Source organism: Callithrix jacchus, chromosome 11, assembly GCF_049354715.1.
Source record: "Callithrix jacchus isolate 240 chromosome 11, calJac240_pri, whole genome shotgun sequence".
Lineage (NCBI taxonomy): Eukaryota > Metazoa > Chordata > Mammalia > Primates > Cebidae > Callithrix > Callithrix jacchus.
Window position 1 is genome coordinate 52,358,545 of NC_133512.1, and position 13,706 is coordinate 52,372,250.

The window sequence follows — 13,706 nt, forward strand, 5'->3', positions numbered from 1 at the left end:
CCTCTCCAGTCTATCATCGATGGGCATTTGGGTTGGTTCCAGGTCTTTGCTATTGTAAACAGTGCTTCAATGAACATTCGTGTGCATGTGTCCTTACAGTAGAATGATTTATAGTCCTTTGGATATATACCCAGTAATGGGATTGCTAGGTCAAATTGAATTTCTATTTCTAGGTCCTTGAGGAATCGCCACACTGTCTTCCACAATGGTTGGACTAATTTACACTCCCACCAGCGGTGTAAAAGTGTTCCTATTTCTCCACATCTTCTCCAGCATCTGTTGTCTCCAGATTTTTTAATAATCGCCATTCTAACTGGCATGAGATGGTATCTCAATGTAGTTTTGATTTGCATTTCTCTAATGACCAGTGATGATGAGCATTTTTTCATATGTTTGTTGGCCTCATGTATGTCTTCTTTTGTAAAGTGTCTGTTCATATCCTTTGCCCACTTTTGAATGGGCTTGTTTGTTTTTTTCCTGTAAATCTGTTTGAGTTCTTTGTAAATTCTGGATATCAGCCCTTTGTCAGATGGGTAAACTGCAAAAAAATTTTTTCCATTCTGTTGGTTGACAATTCACTCTAATAACTGTTTCTTTTGCCGTGCAGAAGCTGTGGAGTTTGATTAGGTCCCATTTGTCTATTTTGGCTTTTGTTGCCAATGCTTTTGGTGTTTTGGTCATGAAATCCTTGCCTACTCTTATGTCCTGAATGGTTTTGCCTAGATTTTCTTCAAGGGTTTTTATGGTGCAGGTCTTATATTTAAGTCTTTAATCCATCTGGAGTTAATTTTAGTGTAAGGTGTCAGGAAGGGGTCCAGTTTCTGCTTTCTGCACATGGCTAGCCAGTTTTCTCAACACCATTTATTAAACAGGGAATCCTTTCCCCATTGCTTGTTTCTGTCAGGTTTATCAAAGATTGTATGGTTGTAGATATGTTGTGTTGCCTCCAATGCCTCTGTTCTGTTCCATTGGTCTATATCTCTGTTTTGGTACCCGTGCCATGCTGTTTTGATTACTGTAGCCTTGTAGTATAGTTTGAAGTCCGGTAGTGTGATGCCTCCTGCTGTGTTCTTTTTACTTAGAATTGACTTTGCTATGTGGGCTCTCTTTTGGTTCCATATAAAGTTTCAAAAAGAATGCTTCCAGTTTATGCCCATTTAGTGTGATATTGGCTGTTGGTTTGTCATAAATAGCTTTTATTATTTTGAGATACCTTCCATCAATACTGAGTTTATTAGGGGTTTTTAGCATAAAGGGCTGTTGAATTTTTTCAAAGGTCTTCTCTGCGTCAATTGAGATAATCATGTGGTTTTTGTTTTTAGTTCTGTTTATGTGGTGAATTACATTTATAGACTTGGGTATGTTTAACCAGCCTTGAATCCCCAGGATGAATCCTACCTGATCATGGTGGATAAGCCTTTGGATGTGCTGTTGCAATCAGCTTGTCAGTATTTTATTGAAGATTTTTGCGTCTACATGCATCATGGATATTGGCCTTAAGTTTTCTTTTCTTGTTGAGTCTCTGCCGGGTTTTGGTATCAGGATGATGTTGGTCTCATAAAATGATTTGGGAAGGATTCCCTCTTTTTGGATTATTTGGAATAGTTTCAGAAGGAATGGTAACAGTTCCTCTTTGTGTATCTGGTAGAATTTGGCTGTGAACCCATCTAGACCTGGGCCTTTTGAGTGGTAGGCTCTTAATTGCTGCCTCTGTAATCCCAGCACTTTGGGAGGCCAAGGCAGGTGGATCACAAGGTCGAGAGATCGAGACTATCCTGGTCAACATGGTGAAACCCCGTCTCTACTAAAAATACAAAAAATTAGCTGGGCATGGTGGCCCATGCCTGTAATCCCAGGTACTCAGGAGGCTGAGGCAGGAGAATTGCCTGAACCCAGGAGGCAGAGAGAGGTTGCAGTGAGCTGAGATCATGCCATTGCAATACAGCCTGGGTAACAAGAATGAAACTCTGTCTCAAAAAAAAAAAAATATTGCTGCCTCAACTTCAGATCTTGTTATTGGTCTATTCATAGTTTCAACTTTTTCCTGGGTTAGGCTTGGGAGGACACAAGTGTCCAGGAATTTATCCATTTCTTCCAGGTTTACTAGTTTATGTGCATAGAGTGGTTTGTAATATTCTCTGATGATGGTATGAATTTCTGTGGTGATTTCCCCTTTATCATTTTTTATTGCATCTATTTGGTTATTCTCTCTTTTTTATTAATCTGGCTAGTTGTCTGTCTATTTTGTTGATCTCTTCAAAAAAACAGCTCTTGGATTTATTGATTTTTTGAAGGGTTTTTTGTGTCTCTATCTCCTTCAGTTCTGCTCTGATCTTTGTTATTTCTTGCCTTCTGCTAGGTTTTGAGTATTTTTGATCTTGCTCCTCTAGGTCTTTCAATTTTGACAATAGGGTGTCAATTTTGGATCTCTTCATTCTTCTTATGTGAGCACTTATTGCTATATATTTTCCTCTAAAGACTGCTTTAAATGTGTCCCAGAGATTCTGTTATGTTGTGTCTTCGTTCTGATTGGTTTCAAAGAACTTCTTTATTTCTGCCTTCATTCATTGTTTATCCAGTCAACATTCAAGAGCCAGTTTTTCAGTTTCCATCAAGCTGTGTGGTTCTGAGTTAGTTTCTGAATTTTGAGTTCTAACTTGATTGCACTCTGGTCTGAGACACTGTTTGTTATGATTTCCATTCTTTTGCATTTGCTGAGGAGTGATTTACTTGCAATTATGTGGTCAATTTTAGAGTAGATGTGATGTGGTGCTGAGAAGAATGTATATTCTGTGGATTTGGGGTGGAGAGTTCTGTAAATGTCTATCGGGTTTACTTGTTCCAGGTCTGAGTTCAAGTCCTGGATATCCTTGTTAATTTCCTATCTGGTTGATCTGTCTTATATTGACAGTGGAGTGTTAAAGTCTCCCACTATTATTGTGTGGAAGTCTAAGTCTCTTTGTAAGTCGTTAAGAACTTGCCTTATATATCTGGGTGCTCCTGTATTGGGTCCATATATATTTAGGATCATTAGCTCTTCTTGCTATATTGATACTTTTACCATTATGTAATGTCTTTCTTTGTCTCTTTTGATCTTTGTTGCTTTAAAGTCTATTTTATCAGAGATGAGAATTGCAACTCCTACTCTTTTTGTTCTCCATTTGCTTGGTAAATCTTCCTCCATCCCTTTATTTGGAGCTGTTATGTATCCTTGCATGTGAGATGGGTTTCCTGTATACAGCACACCGATGGGTTTTGGCTTTTTATCCAATTTGCCAGTCTGTGTCTTTTGATTGGTGCATTTAGTCCATTTACATTTATGTTTAGTATTGTTATGTGTGAATTTGATACTGCCAATTTGATTCTAGCTGGCTGTTTTGCTCATTAGTTGATGCTGATTCTTCATTTTGTTGATATTCTTTAGCATTTGGTATGTTTTTGGAGTGGCTGGTACTGGTTGTTCCTTTCTATGTGTAGTGCCTCTTTCAGGAGCTCTTGTAAAGCAGGCCTGGGTGTGACAAAAATCTCTGAGTACTTGCTTGTTCACAAAGGATTTTATTTTTCCTTCACTTATGAAGCTTAGTTTGGCTGGATATGAAATTCTCGGTTGAACGTTCTTTTCTTTAAGGATGTTGAATATTGTGCCCCACTCTCTTCTGGCTTGTAGGGTTTCTGCTGTGAGTTTGATGGGCTTCCCTTTGTAGGTGACCCAACCTTTCTCTCTGGCTTCCCTTAGCATTTTCTTCTTCATTTCAACCCTGGTGAATCTGATGATTATGTGCCATGGGGTTGCTCTTCTTGAGGAATATCTTTGTGGTGTTCTCTGTATTTCCTGGACTTGAATATTGGCCTGGCTTGCTAGGTTGGGGAAGTTTTCCTGGATAATATCCTGAAGAGTATTTTCCAGCTTGGATTCATTCTCTTTGTCACATTCAGGTACACCTATCAAACATAGATTAGGTCTCTTCACATAGTTCTACATTTCTTGGAGACATTGTTCATTCCTTTTTGCAATTTTTTTCTCTAATCTTGCCTTCTCATTTTATTTCATTGAGTTGATCTTTGACCTCTCATGTCCTTTCTTCTGCTTGGTCAATTCAGCTGTTGAAACCTGTGCATGCTTCGTGAAGTTCTCATGTTGTGTTTTTCAGCTCCATCAGTTCACTCATATTCCTCTCTAAGTTGTCCATTCTTGTTATTTCCTCAAATCTTTTTTTAAGGGTCTTAGTTTCTTTGCATTGAGTTACAACATGTTCTTTTAGCTCACGGAAGGTTGTCATTACCCACCTTCTGAAGTCTGATTCTGTCATTTCATCACACTCATTCTCTATCCAGCTTGTTCCCTTGCTAGTGAGGAGTTGTGATCCCTTGTAGGAGTTGAGGTGTTCTGGTTTTGGGTGTTTTCCTCCTTTTTGCACTGGTTTCTTCCCATCTTTGTGGATTTATCCACCTGTCGTCTGTGTAGTTGCTGATTTTTAGATTGGGTCTCTGAGTGGATGTCCAGATTGTTGATGATGCAGTTATTTCTGTTTCTGAGTTTTCCTTCTAACAGTTTGGCTCCTCTGCTATAGGACTGTTGAGGTCCACTCCAGGTCCTGCTTGCCTGGGGATCACCTGCAGCAGCTGAAGAACAGTAAGGGTTGCTACCAGTTTCTTCTTCTGCTATCTTTGTCCCAGAATGATGCCTGCCAAATGTCAGTCTGAGCAGTCCTTTGTGAGGTGACTCTTTGGATATACAGGGGTCAGGGAGTTGCTTGAGGATATAGTCTGTTCTTTATAGAAGCTCAAGTGCTGAGCTGTGAGCTCCATTGTTCATTCAGAGCTGCTAGGCAGATACGTTTAAGTCTGCTGCAGCAGAACTCATAAACCTCCTTTTTTCCCCCCCAGTTGTTCTGTCCTCAGGAGTTAGGGCTTTATATTTGAGTGTCTATTGCATTGCTGCCTTTTTTTTTTTTTAAGACTGTTCTGCCCAGCAAGGAGGCAGCCTAGTCACTGTCTGCCTGCAGAGGCTTTGCTGATCTGCTGTGGGGTCTGCCTGCTGCCTTGGGCTCCGCCCTGCTGACTTGGGCTCTGCTCTGCTGCCATGTGTATTTCCCTGCAGTCTTGTTTATATGGGTGTGGTTAGAACTGCCTCAGCAACAGTGGCCTCCTCTGTAATGGCGGACTCTCTCTGTTATGGTGGGTTGCCTCAGCAACAGCAGGCTGCATCAGCAATGGCAGACTACCTCCGTAGGGGTGGAGTGCCTTGTTAATGGTAGATGCTCCTCCCCCACAGAGCTGGACCATTCTGGGTTTAGCATACTTGCCATGAAACTCTCAACCCCGAGCATTTCCAATTGCTGTGTTTTTGTTTGTTTGTTTGTTTTTGTGGGCTTGGGACCCGCCGAGCCTGATCACCTGGCTCCCTGCCTCAGAGCCCTTATTTTTTTTAAGTTGAACGGTTGACTCTCTTCCAGATGTTCCAGTCACCTGCTGAAATGGCACTGGGATCTGTGTGATTTTCCATGCAGCAACTCACTGTGCCAGCTGAAACAGCGTCACTGCCCGTCACAGTCCCGTTTAATCAGATGAATGGGCTAATCTGCCTTCCCGGATTTCCAATTGCCAGTTTAACAGGGCAACCAGACCAGTGTATTTTGCATGGAGAGCTGCTGTGCTGCAGCACCAACCGAAACAGCTGCACTGGCCGAAACAGCTGCACCAGCCAAAACAGTGGTGCTGGCAATCCATGGGGCTTCTCCGCCTGGGAATCTCCTGGTCTGTGGGCAATAAAGATCCATCTGGAAATGTGGTGTCCACTCACCCTTTCACTGGGAGCTGCAATCCTGAGTTGCTCCTACAGCACCATCTTGAATCTTCTAATTTATCATATGAACTTTTTAACATTATTGTCAAATTTGAGACTACTCTTATCAGATCTTTTTTTACATATCAGTATTTCAGAACATTTCAGTGGCTGACAACTATTAAAGTACTCTTTAAATTGGAAAACTGCGAACAGTGGTGCTTGCCTGTAGTCCCAGCTACTCCAGGGCTGAGGCAGGAGGATGGCTTGAGCTCAAGAGTTCATATCCAGCCTAGGCAAAATAGTGTGAGCCTGTCTCTTAATAAAATAAAATAAAATATACAAATATGTTTTAAAATTCTTTTAAGTTGGTGATATTCAACCAGTTTGTCATTGATATGTAGTAGCATATTATGAATCTTATAATTTTGCATATAAGCATTTAATATCAAGTCAGCAGGAAATTTGAATTTTTTTGAAGTTTCTATGTAATTCACTCTTCTATCATTTTCTGACAGGTTTTATAAAGTGTCTAACAGAAAATATTGATTATTTGTTTTTCCCCATAGATCCATTCATTGCTGCTTTATATATTTGAAGCTATATTATGTGCATACATGTTCTTAATCAAAACTTCCTAGTCTATTTTTAAAATCAGTACATATACATGTCCTTCTTTATCTGTTCTCATTTCTTTTAGTTTTCAATTAGTTTTTCTTGATGTTAAATAGCTACCACACCATTATTTGGTTCATTTTTATGTGATATACTTTTTTTATTTTTAATTACTCTGCATTGTTTTGGTTTACATCTGTTTTTAAAGACAAAGCAGTAATAATTTATTCCAATTTGAGAGCATCTGTATTTTTATTAGCATTTTAAACACATTTACATACAAATTATTATATAAGTATTACATTCTATCTGATTCCTGCTCTCTTTGTTTGTGGTTTTTGTTTTGTTTTTTGAGATGGAGTCTTGCTGTGTTGCACAGGCTGAAGTACAATGGCGTGATCTTGGCTCATTGCAACCTCCACCTCCCGGATTCAAGTGATTCTTCAGCCTCAGCCTCCCAAATAGCTGGGATTACAGGCACATGCCACCACAGCTGGCTAATTTCTGTATTTTTAGTAGAGACAGGGTTTCACCATGTTGGCCAAGCTGTTCTCAAACTCCCCACCTCAGCTTATCCCCCCACCTTGGCCTCCCAGAATGTTGAGATTACAGGCATGAGCCATCATGCCCAACGATTTCTGCTTTCTTGTTTTCTGTTTTATTTCTTTCTCTTTTTTTTTTTTTTGAAACAGAATCTCAGACTGTCACCTGGGTTGGAGTGCGATGGCACAATCTCGGCTCACTGCAACCCCTGCCTCCTAGGTTCAAGTGATTCTCCTGCGTCAGCCTCCCAAGTAGCTGGGATTACAGGCACCTGCCATCACAACCACCTTTTTTTTTTTTTTTTTGTATTTTTAGTAGAGATGAGGTTTCACTATGTTAGCCAGGCTAGTCTCAAACTCCTGACCTCGTGATCTGCCCACCTCAGCCTCCCAAAGGATTACAGGTGTGAGCCACTGGCCTTTATTTTCTGTTTTCTATTTAGACATTTTCTTTGCTTCATTTTTTCACTTTTTCTATCTTCCATTGTATAGGTAGATTTTTTTCAGTTAGAAACTTAAACCCTATATTTAGTGTTACAATAGATTTTCTTGAGCTTTGCTGCCCAAAAAACAAAAATCTTAGCATACATTCCCCTTGCTCTGCTCCTACTGCAACAATAAAAATAGGAGAGCAAAGAAAATATTTCTAGTAAAACAATTCAATAAGTTCTCATTACAATAGTAGTGTAGAGAAACACTCAGGGTCATGCAAAGCTAAGTCAGGCATACTAGTTGATTAATATGATATTATAATAATCCACACAATGTAATAAGAACTTGATCCAGAGGGTTGGAAATGTAAATGTAAAAATTAGTTGAGATTTTTAGTTTATTAGAGCTGAAATAAACTCAACCTCAATTTCTACATTCTACATATAAACATAATACATTCACAACTTTATCAAATTTCCTTTTCATATATGTGAATATAGGATTAAACATGAATGAACAAGGGGGAAAATATCTGGTTATAATTGAATTAAAATGAAGAGAAGTTCTTAACCAGGACAGCTGCGGCTGATGGGCTCGCACTATGACCACTCCAGTTCTAGGAAACTTGAGTCACCAAAACAGAATTGTGCTACAGTGAAAAATTACTCTGACTAAAGAACAGAACAAGTACACAGCTTTATAGAAAATGTAACAATTAAGCCTATAGTTGAAGTCTGAGGAAGTACTTTTACAATTAAGTTCCCAGTATTAGGTCTAGTTTCAGTAAATAATTTCTCAGTGATTAATTTTTGCCTAATTGCTGATGATGGATGGCCAGCAGTTGGAAGACCAACCAAAATTGCAGAAGCAAAGAGATTAACAAAATAAATTTGTTCATAAGATAAACATTGTCTACCCTAGAAAAGAAATGAAACTAAATTAAATTATATTTCTTTATTGCATTGGAGTCTTCATTTTGACCAACCTAGAGATAGTTTTGGAGAATATCTTATGATTAATAAATATTAGCTAATAATTTTTAAGCTCATTACTCCTTTGTCAACATTAATTATTATGGATCTTCCTTCTTCCACAGAAGTAATACAACATGACATCTAGATTATAGTTGAAGTTTTAAGAAGGAGTTTAGAGGATTTTAGGTTTGAGCTATCTCAAGTTTTATAATTTCACATCTTTGAAATGAGTATTTATTGAGATTTAGATTTATTTTATTTTATTTATTTTTTTATTTTTATTTTTATTTTTTGGAGGTTTCAGTGGGACGGGAGAATCACAAGGAATCAGGTGTTCAGAGGAATGTATTGAGTAGAGGTGAGAAACTAGGATGTTGAAAAGTAAAAAAAGGAGAGAAGGAGAGGAAGAAAGAGGAAGAAAAAGAGGGAGAGAGAACAGGAATATTGCTTATTCTAAAAATGGTTATTAATAATGGCTGGTCAATCTTTTGTGTATTTAAAATGGAAAACTCTATAAATATTTATTGAGTTTACTTGTTCCGGATCTGAGTTGAAATCCTGGATATCCTTATTAATTTTCTGTCTCGCTGAGTCTAAATCTCATTATGGGTCTTATGTATCTGGGTATTAAGATCTCTTATTGTTACATTGATCCTTTTACCACTGTATCTTTGTTACTTTGAAATCTATTTTATCAAATGTGAGAATTGCAACTCCTGCTTTTTATTTATTTATTTTTGCTCTCCATTTGGTTGGTAAATTTTTCTCCAACCCTTTGTTTTGAGTCTTTGTGTATCTTTGGATACATCATTAGGTTTTGACTGTATCTTTTGATTGGAGGATTTAGTCGATTTAAATTTAGGGTTACTGCCATTTGATGTTAACTGGCTATTTTATCCATTCGTTGATGTAAATTCTTCTTTATGTTGATGCTCTTTACTTTTTGGTATATTTTTAGAAAGGCTCATACTGGTTGTTCCTTTTATGTATAATGCTTCTTTCAGAAGTTCTTGTAAAGCAGGCCTGGTGGTAATAAAATCCCTGAGTACTTGCTTGTTCATAAAAGATTTTATTTTTCCTTCAATTGTGAAGCTTAGTTTGGCAGGATATGAGATTCTAGGCTGAAAGTTCTGTTCTTTAAGTATGTTGAATATTGGCCCCCACTCTCTTCTGGCTTGTAGGGTTCCTGCTGAGAGATCTGCTCTAAGTCTAATAGGCTTCCCTTTATGGGTAACCTGGCCTTTCTCTCTGGCTTCCCTTAGTATTTTCTCCTTCATTTCGATCCTGGTGAATCTAACGAATATGTGCCTTGGGGTTGCTTTTCTTGAGGAATATCTTTGTGGTGTTCTCTGTATTACCTGGGGTTGAATATTGTCCTGCTTTGCTAGATTGGGAAAATTTTCCTGGATAATATCCTGAAAAGTATTTTCCAGCTTGGATTCATTCTCTCCATCACATTCAGGAACACCAATCAAACGTAGATTGGGTCTTTTCACATAGTCCCATATTTCTTGGAGACTTTGCTCATTCCTTTTCATCCTTTTTTCTCTATTCTTGTCTTGTCATTTTATTTCATTAAGTTGGTCTTCGACCTCTGATATCCTTTATTCTGCTTGATCCATTCTGCTATTTAAACTTGTGCATATTTCACTAAGTTATCGTGTTGTATTTTTCAGCTCTGTTAGTTCATTTATATTCCTCTCTATATTGTCTATTCTTTTCAGCATTTCATCAAACCTTTTCTTAAAGTTTTTAGTTTCTTTACATTGGGTTAGAACAAGTTCTTTTAATTCCGAGAAGTTTCTTATCACCCACCTTCTAAAGCCTACTTCAGATAATGGAACAAAGTCCTTTTCCATCAGGGCTTGTTACGTTGCTGATGAGGAACTGCAATCCCCTGTAGAGGGAGAGGGGTTCTGATTTTGGGTATGCTCAGCCTTCTTAGGCTGTTTTTTCCCTTTATTATAAATTTATCCATCTGTCATCTTTACAATTACCACCTTTCTAATTAGGTTTCTGAGTCGACGTCCAATTTATTGATTCCCAGTGCTGGGATTCAAGCAACCCACTGCGCCGGCCAAAACAGCAGCGATAAGACTGATGGTGCTCTTCTGCCCGGAAATCTCTGGTCTGGCTTCCTTCTTGAGCCTGCAACAAGCGGCTCTGCCTTCCCGGAGCTCCAAACACTGGTCAGTAAGGGAACCAGTCCCGTTTACTCTGCATGAAGAGCTGCCGCGCCAAGGCACCAGCAAAACCGCTGTGCCGGCCACAAGAATCGCGCTGGCGACCCATGGGGCTCCTCCACTAGAAATCTGCTGGTCCGTGAGTGACAAAAATTCATCTGAAAGTGTGGTGTTCTCTCATTCTCTGAGCTTTCACTGGGAGCTACAATCCTGAGCTGTTAGTGATCAGCCATCTTTGTTCTCTCTGTCGAGATTTAGATTTATTAATTCAACTAACATTTGTCAAGCTCCTAATATGTGCCAAGCATTACACTACTTGTTGAGATACAGAGATAAATAAGACTGGGTTTCTGCCCACAGGTCTTTCTGAGGCGAGTAGAAGAAAATAAAAATGTAGGCATAAGTTTTGCAAGGGAGTACAGTAGGGACCCAAAGCAAGGAATGGCGGACTGTACTATATATCTAGCCCTGTCAGGTATAGTAGAAAGATATAAGAATATCAAAGAGGATGCCCTTGCTCTGTGAAACACTTTTGCACTATAGGAAAGGTCAGTACTTTGCCCAAAGTCATAAAGCTGCTAGGAAGCACAGCCAAGACCCAAACTAGTCCTCTCCTGTAAGTAAAAGCAGTGTAATTTGTCCCCAATCCCAAATTTGAGAGCTTTTCTGGCTCCTTCCTGGAAATTTCACCTTAAATAAAGCCTTCTGACTGACACCCTGCCAAACACACACACACACACACACACACACACACACACACACACACAGAAACAGAGAGACAGAGAAAGAGACAGAGAGAGCTCAAGTCAGACCTGACTCCCCAATTCTTCATTCTTATTAATAAACAACAAAATTCACCAGACATTTAAAAAAACACAGCTGCCTGAAAGAAAAAGAAACCAGACTATTTAACTTGTATGTAATTGTTATAGAAACAAAGCAGAGCTTAAGATGGGGAAGGAATCCCTTAAGAAGTCAAGAAACTGGAGAAGCTCTTTCAACCATAAAACCATATACTAAACAATCAATTACAGAACAAAAAAAAAACCTTTAAAAAGTTAAAGTAGGCTGGGCATGGTGGCTCACATCCTAATCCCATCACTTTGGGAGGCTGTGGCGGGCAAATCACAAGGTCAGATTGAGATACAGTGATACCCTGTCTCTACTAAAAATACAAAAAAAAAAAAAAATTATCTGGGTGTGGTAGCATGCTCCTGTAGTCCCAGCTACTTGGAAGGCTGAGGTAGGAGAATGGCTTGAAGCTAGTTGCTGTGAGCTGAGATTGCACCACTGTACTCCAGCCTGGGAGACAGAAGGAGATGAAAGACGGAAAGAAAGCGAGAAAGAGAGGGAGGGAGGGAGGGAGGGAGGAAGGAAGGAAGGAAGGAAGGAAGGAAAGAGAAGGGAGGGGAGGGGAGGGGAGGGAAGGAGGGAGGGAAGGGGAGGGAAGGGAAGAAGGGAAGGGAAGGGAAGAAGGGAAGGGAAGGGAAGGGAAGGGAAGGGAAGGGAAGGGAAGGGAAGGGAAGGGAAGGGAAGGGAGGGGAGGGGAGGGGAGGGGAGGGGAGGGGAGGGGAGGGGAGGGGAGGGGAGGGAAGGGAAGGGAGTCAGTCCCACAAGGGCTGGATGCCAGATCGAAGGCACATATTTTCTTGGAACTCATTAATAATAGATTTTCCTATAGGCCAGGCATCTTCTTATCTGCTAGAGAACCCATTTAAACCTAAACTTCCACATGCACACACACACACACAAACCCTGGCAGATGCAGCTGCACACCATTCTGTTGATGGCCTTATCACTATTGGTTTGGGCATTTTTACTGATTTACAATTCAGAGGCCCATATCAACTTACATAGTTACCCACTTAAAGGATATCCCAGTCCCACATCCCACACAGCTTTGCAAAAGCCCAAATCTCAATGCTTCAGCTCTCATTGCCTAAGATGACATTGCAAGACCATCCCAAGGCCTTATTGCTGGAGATGACTTTGCTGGAGACTTCACCTCTTACACTAAAGTCTCGACTCAGCAACACCCATGGGCTGCCTCTCCTAAAGCACAAAGTTGACAGAGGATATTTAAATTTTTCTTTCTAAACTCAGTGTCTACTTAGCCCATGATCCTGGTATACTCCTTGCTCTTTTCCAATATACACCCTACACTTGCATGCCTAAAGGAAAACCTGGAAGACATTACTAAAATTAATGATGATTATTGTTTTCCCCATAAGGCACCTATCTCATATTAACTCCACAGCCACCTGGAGCGAGAATGACTACTTTCTGGTGACTTCTCCTCCCGTAACCCCATCCAGCTTTCTACCATAGCCTCTTGCCTTGCACCTCCAACCACAACCACTCCATCCCTTTGGCTGGACACAATACCACTATTATTTACATATATTTTACTCAAGTGTTAGCTCATAACCAACAATAGTGCCACACTGAAATGCTTATTTCTTGGGAATAATATTATTGTCTTTGCAGTCAATATCATCACCACTCAAGCTACAACTGTCTTACATTTAAAATATCAAGCCAGGACACCCAGGAGTGGATTGCCATCGATTTGTTTGTTTAATATGGTAGCTGCCTCAGCATCCATTTTTAGGACTGCCATAACTTATTTGAAGTCCAGTCATGGACTTTGGCCCAGTTAAAACTTTCTCTCCACATGTGGTTGTTTGCAATACAATCCATTTTTTCCTCATCTCACTGAACCAAACCCAATGTATTCCACAGGTGCTGCCCATGTTAAAACTTAATGGCTAACACCAGAGTCTTGAAAACAAGTTCCCCACCTCACAGGTGTTTTCTTTAAATTAAAAAATTCACAACCCCTGAGGAAACTGTAAGGGTTAACACCTGTGCACCTTAATAAAGGCCTGGCCCCACACCTCCTTTCTCTTCCTTCTTGCTCCCCACCCATTGGTTGAGCTCCCTGCCACTGCCAGCCTTCCCGTCAGTGTCCTGTTGGCACCCCTAACCTCTACAAGCTCTGTAAGTAATAACTTTCTTTTGTTTCATGCATTTGGTTTTACCTCCTCATTGTGTCTCACCTGCCTGAAAAACCCGAATCTAACTTTCTCCTGCTCAGAGCTCTCCTAGAAAGTGGTTATCTTGGTTTATGGTCACTTGAGAGAAAGACCTCAAAATCAAGTTAAACATAAACCAT